This window comes from Mus caroli, chromosome 8, assembly GCF_900094665.2.
Source record: "Mus caroli chromosome 8, CAROLI_EIJ_v1.1, whole genome shotgun sequence".
NCBI lineage: Eukaryota > Metazoa > Chordata > Mammalia > Rodentia > Muridae > Mus > Mus caroli.
In genome coordinates, this window is record NC_034577.1 from 90,975,889 (window position 1) to 90,982,687 (window position 6,799).

The 6,799-nt window shown below is 41.7% G+C and overlaps 1 long non-coding RNA gene across 1 annotated transcript in view; it reads left to right on the forward strand.

The window, feature by feature from the left end:
• LOC115031723 overlaps positions 1-597 on the forward strand; it is a 7,419-nt gene extending 6,822 nt beyond the window's left edge. The window contains exon 3 of the long non-coding RNA XR_003837372.1: positions 497-597. This is a non-coding gene — a long non-coding RNA (uncharacterized LOC115031723). The remainder of the gene's footprint in view (positions 1-496) is intronic.
• The last annotated feature ends 6,202 nt before the right edge of the window (positions 598-6,799 follow it).

Here is a 6,799-nt window from a genome sequence, read left to right on the forward strand (position 1 = left end):
CTGAGATTCCACCTCACACCAGTCAGAATGGCTAAGAACAAAAATTCAGGTGACAGCAGATGCTGGTGAGGATGTGGAGAAAGAGGAACACTCCTCCATGTTGGTGGGATTGCAAGCTTGTACAACCACTCTGGAAATCAGTCTGGCAGTACCCAGTACCCCCGGAGCTCATGTCTCTAGCTGCATATGTATTAGAAGATGGCCTAGTTGGCCATCAGTGGTAAGAGAGGTCGCCCATTGGTCGTGCAAACTTTATATGCCTCAGTACAAGGGAATGTCAGGGACAAGAAGAAGGAGTGGGTGGGTGGGGGAGTGGGTGGGTGAGGGTGTGGGGGACTTTTGGGATAGCATTGGAAATGTAAATGAAATAAATACCTAATTAAAAAAAATGAATGCTTTATGTAGCTCAAAGCCACTGGATCTTCAGTGTACAGCAACTTTTTATGAACTTTGAAAAACTGCATTAATCAATATTTGCCTTTCACTTTCTGCTTAGTTAAATCCAGTTCAATCTCCTTCAAGTGAAAGAGAAAGCCAAGAGGTATACAGAGGGAGTAGGCTTTGCTATCATTGGGAACAGAACTCTGGAATCAAGGTGAATGTGAGTAAACCTATTCTCTCTCCCTCCTCCTATTGCTGACAGCTCTTCCTCAGTGTTGACTCTTCTACCATATCCCCCATTCTGACATCACCTCCTCTTTTTTCTTTTTGTTCATGTATATTACCCATTCTTTTATACTCACCTACTCACCCCATTCTCACACATATGTACCAGATGTATATGTGTGTATAACTCTGTGCCTACTACTACCAGGAAACCCTAGAACCAACTCACAAAATATATAGGTATATATTCATGGTAAACCTGTGGTGGAAAAAATTCCAGGACGTTTGACATAGGTTACCGTTCATGACACCAAGGGACCTTGTGTTTTTCCATAGATCTTAGTGAGTTTTCTGAAATCTTCATGTTGCTTCATAATTAGTATGATTTGTTGATATATGAAGTTAGACTCAGAAAAGTATCTGGAAACACAGTCATAGATGGTACAGGGGAAAAAAATCTGTCTTTGTCAAAAGAGGAAACAGTCCACTTTAAGATGGAACTGGAATATATATGCATCTCAGAATCAACGAGATCGATTTCTGGCCTGAGTGTTTGATGCATCAGTTCCAAAGCATTTCAGGTAGCTCTCATAACCCAATTAACTCCTTTGGTGAACCCCACTGGAATGTGCCAGGATAGGTCAGATAAGTGGGCTTCCTACCACTGGGCAGGGGAATGCATCATGTAAAATTGTAAGCTACAAGTATTTCATTCCAAAGTTGATGCTTCCTAGCAATATTTTTTAAGTGTCTAATAGACAAAGCATTCATGGGCCTGGACTAATATCAATGATAGTCCATTACAACTTAATTTTCAGGTAACTCTTGCAAGCGATAATTTGCATTTTCCTTTTAGTAGTTTGTAGAGAGATATGCTAATGATCCAGGAAGGCACAGCCTGTGTCATGACCTGTTTTAGAGGCCCACTGGGTAACTTGAAGGGACCTGAAAAGGGTCATCTTGTCTATTAAGTGATAATTTGAGAAGAAAAAGCATGCACCTTGAAGTACAGAGAGGTAGTTCCTTCTCGGCCCCTTAGAGACTTGTACTGGGTCAGCATTAAGTGACAGACAAAGGAAAGATCAGGTGCACCTCAGGATGAGAAATCATTATACCAAAGTCAGCTCTTCACAGGTTGCCTACTCTTTGATGTTGGTCAGAATTTCCCAAGTGGGAAAAACCTAGGAAAGAGGGCAGGGGAGTAAAGAAATGGCTTCAGTTACCAGGTCTGAGAAAGCAGTGAACAGCACATCCATGTAATATTTAACAGGGTTTCTCTTCTTAGGAGCTGGAGTTGCATCATTAGACTGCACATAAGCAGCTGAGTTACAGGTTCCAAAATAAACAAGAAGGGATGCAAGAGAGGAGTTGACTTACTGAAATGTTTATAAACACTCACATAGACCCAAGTTGCAACAAGAACTCATGTAGTTTCCCAGGAACATTTTAGTAGAATTGTTTTCTCTGGCAGATGTGGTAAAGTATGTCCCAGTCTTCAGCTGCTCTGGTTCAGTGTGGAGGCTGTACATGGCTCATAGCTGAGTTTTGTCGCAAGAATTAACCTCAATTGTTTCCAAGTATGTACAACATATCTGATGTAAAATATCATCCAGATACTAGTCTATATAAAAGTAGATATACCTGTCTATTATCTTTTAGTGTGAACTAATTGTTAATGCCCAACCTAGTTACAGAACCCCTTTGACCCAGCTGTTTTGTTTGTTTGTTTGTTTGTTTGTTTTAATTATTATTTTTTTATTTTTACTTACTCACTTTACATCTCACTCCCGACTCCCATCCTCTTCACTGGTCAGGTCACCTCCTCCCACAGCCCTTTCCCCACCCTTCCCCTTCTCCTCTGAGCAGCTACCCCTCCCAACACTGGCACTTCAAGTCTCTGAAAGGCTAGGTGCTTCCTCTCCTACTGAAGCCAGACAAGGCAGCCCAGCTTGAAGAGCATATCCCACATACAGGCAACAGCTTTTGGGATAATTCCCTTTCTAGTTGATCAGGACCCACATGAAGAGCAAGCTGCATGTCTGCTACATATGAGTAGGGAGCCCTAAGTCCAACCTGTGTATGTCCTTTGGTTGGTGATTCAGACTCTGAGATCCTCAGGATGCAGGTTAGTTGACGCTGTTAGACTTTCTGTGGAGGTCCTGTGCTCTTTGACTGATTGACACATTGCTTACTTTCTCCTGGAGTAAATCTGTTCTCTCCATTGATGTTTCCCCCAAACATCTCATTAAAACTGATGCAGGCAAACATGTTTCTTAGAGACCCTATTCTTTAAAAAACTGACCTCACTTTTTAGAATGCTCAATATTTGGCCAGGATTAGATTGAGGGTTTTCCAGGATAGTGAGACTTTCAACACTTAACTTATTGACTTAATGTGTTAGAGTGGGTATTTTTTTCTACATGTGTATTTGTGTGTGTATATGTGTGTGTGCATGTGCCTGTGAGTGCCTGTGTGTGTGCCTTCGAATGCATGTGTGTGTGTGACTCTGTGGTGTTTGTGTGTGTGTGTGTGTGTGTGTGCATCTATGTGTGTACTCTGTGGGATGATTTCCCGGGAAGTCATTCTATCACTATGCAAACTGGTGATTTTTGTGTATAGTAAACACCTTTTGCCTGTGGTGACATAGTATATTTCACCAAATATACACAGATATGCACATAGTGTATGAAATCTGAATTTTTGTTACAGTTTTCTTTCAGTCTTGTTTCTGAATCTATGATTCAGAAGATTTGAAGACCCAACCCCCAAGTAAATAATTTCTGAAGAGAAGATATTCTTTCCAGTGAATTATTTGTCTGGTGTGAGAGCAAAGAATAGTGCACTCACAAGTTGTCACCAAGGCTGGGATGGGCTTTGAAGCAGGTGTAAATCATGCATGATTCTGTAAGTAAACCAAGTAAACTCAATGGTTTACCAATCTGTATTTGGGTGGGATCATAACTTTCATCTGCCATCAGTACTTGCCCCTGCCTCACTGCAAATAAAACAAATGCCTTGCAATTGCTCTATGACAACAGCAAGACTTCCCATCAAAGACTTGTACTCCTGTTCCTTAACCAGTCACTGTTTGATAGAAACAAAGAAGTTTTGAGATAGACGCATTTAGGAGACTTCATGATCAGTAGTTCATAAGCATTCATCACTATGTGAAAAGAAATATGGAGGAAGGAATAGAAATGGGAAAAAGGGAGGGAGGAAGATATGGAGACAGTGAGACAGACGGAGACAGTGACAGAGTCAGAGATGCAAAGAGGCACAGAGGCAGAAACAAAGATTGATTTTCTGAGCCTGTGTGTTTGCTCTGGTCTTTCCTTTTTAGAAAGCCACCAGGATTCAATCATGGGAGCTCCACCTTAATGACTTTATCTAATGTTAATTACCTCCCAAAGGCCCCATGTCTAAACACTATAATCAGATTAAGTTTCTATCCTCTTAATTCCTTACAACTGGGACTAAATTTCAGCACAGGGAGCTGTAGGGAAGACAAACTACATCTAACCCACAGCCAAGGCCAATATGACCTTCCTCTCCTGTACTTTCTAACCCCTCTGTAATGAATCTAATTGAGGTGACAAATTCTAAATAACAAAAGGAGTATAATTATTTGGATCACGTTTGGAAAGAGTTTCCAATCAATCTTTGTACAAGTCTCCACACTCTCACCCCATGCAGTGGCTCCTATGAAGGCACTAGATTCACAGATGGTACAACTATAACATGGCAGAGCCTTTGACAGCCTCGGTCCCCAGGTGACGTTTTTCAGCAGAGCCCCATGATGGCATGCATGCAACATTTAGAAGTAGAGAGGAATAGATTCTATTGCTGTGTGCAAATGAGATTTGAAAGTTGTTGACAACATAGTCTAGCCTCTCTAGCTTATTAGTGGCAGTGGGTGTTATGATATGGATAGAAATGGACAGAGGGTTGTGCATAAGAAGCTTAAAACTTAGTGTTGTGGTAAGACCTGGTGAGCTTGGAACAGTATTTCTGAAACTTGGAGGATAAGGTACATTGAAAGGAAGAAAGAAAGACAGAAAGAAAGAAAGACAGACAGACAGACAGGAAGGAAGGAAGGAAGGAAGGAAGGAAGGAAGGAAGGAAGGAAGGAAGAAGGAAAGGAAGGAAGAATATGAAGGTGTATAACATAGGAATATATATCTACAGAGCAGTCCTGATACATATAATCGCCATAATATGTAAAATATTGACCAAATCTTGCTCTGTGCTTTATTGACCCCATTGTCTAGTTTCACTCATTTCTACACAAAACTACTGCTTTTATTTGCACCTGGCCTTAATCCCTGGTTATTTAGTATGTCTATCAAATTGTCCCAGCCTGCTTCTTAAAGGGGTTTTGATATGCTTTTGCAAAATGTCATGGCGACAGAGTTCCATATCCACCCTCCCAAATGCAGAGCAAGTGGTGATTGTCATGGCTTAAAGAAAATCACATTATGTAAAACACTTTACAGCTATTCCTGAATGAATCGTGCAGTTCCAAAACAAGGGATATATGTAGAGATCTTACGCGTGAGTAAAAAATGAAGAATGCCATAAGGAATCCTCAATGCAGACACCATTATTGATGATACAGAATTAAAGTTGTCAAGCTGGAGTCACCATCAGCAGTACAATTTTTCAAGGACTTTAAAAATCCTTTTAACTCCTGTCATGGTTCAAATCATTGGCAGGGTCAGAATTTGACTTTGAGCTTCAGATTTGGAAAATCAAGGAATTCAAAGAGAATGTCTGCCAGCATCCCCCAGCCTCCTGTGACTTTCCCTGAAGACTATAAATGGATCCTGCTTTTGAAAGCAAGCCCAGATTTCCTTAAAACATGTTCCAGGCTCTTGAAATTCACCAAGGGTATATTTCAAATGAAGGCTGCGCTTTTCTCTGCACTCTCTCCTTGGAGCATCCTCTGTGTAAAGCCTTCCAATTCCCTTGTACGGGTTAGAGCCACTCTGGCTGGGTTCATGTCATGTCCATCATTACACATTTCAACCAGACTCCCCAGATGAATTACAGTTTGACATTCCATTGGCCATATGTCAAAAGCAAGCTTTTCAGGGTCAACCTCCTTAAAAAGATCTGCCAACTGGTCTACTGGCCTCCTTAACACAAGTGGAATTACAGGAATCTAAACAGGAGAAGGAGGTCAATGTCCTGGGCGCCATCCCTCTAGGGCACTGTTTTTCATGTCATTTAGCAAATAAGTGGATCATTCTAAAAGGTCTTTCACACCATCCTTTATAAATCTACACATATTAGAGGAATGTTTATGGTCTAATTATTGTCTGTTTCATTCTTTGTATTCAAAGATGCAAAAATCATTTTTATTTTCATTTTTTATTATTTCTTTTCTTCTTTCTTTTTTGTTTTAAGCACTCCAGATTTTATTTCCCTCCTGGTCCACCCTCCGACTGTTCTACATGTCATACCACCTTCTCACCACCTGTCTCCATGAGGATGTCCCTACCCCACCTCGCACCCCACCTGACCTCTAAACTCCCTGGGGCCTACAGTCTCTTGAGGGATAGGTGCATCTTCTTTGACTGAAACTAGACTCAGCAGTCCTCTGCTGTATATGTGTTGGGGGCCTCCTATCATCTGATGTATGCTGCCTGGTTGGTGATCTAGTGTCTGAGACATCTCGGGGGTCTGGGTTAATTGAGACTGCTGGTCCTACAGGATCTCCCTTCTCCTCAGCTTCTTTCAGCCTTTCCCTAATTTAAACACAGGGGTCAGCAGCTTCTGTCCATTGGTTAGATACAAATATCTGCATCTGACACTTCCAGCTGCTTGTTGGGTCTTTCAGAGGGCGGTCATGATAGGTCCCTTTTTGTGAGTGTTCCATAGCCTCAGTAATAGTGTCAGGCCTTGGGGCTTCCCCTTGAGATGGATCCCAAATTGGTCCTGTCACTGGACCTTCTTTTCCTTAGGCTCTTCTCTGTTTCTATCCCTGCAGTTCTTTCAGACAGGGACAATTATGGGTCAGAGTTTCGATTGTTGGATAGCAACCCCATCCCTCACTGAATGCCCTGTCTTTCTGCTGGAGAAAGGCTCTATAAGTTCCCTCTCCCTACTGTAGGGTATTTCATCTAGGGCCATTTCCTTTGAGTCCTAAGATTCTCTCACCTCCCAGGTGTCTGGTGCATTCCGGAGGTTCCCT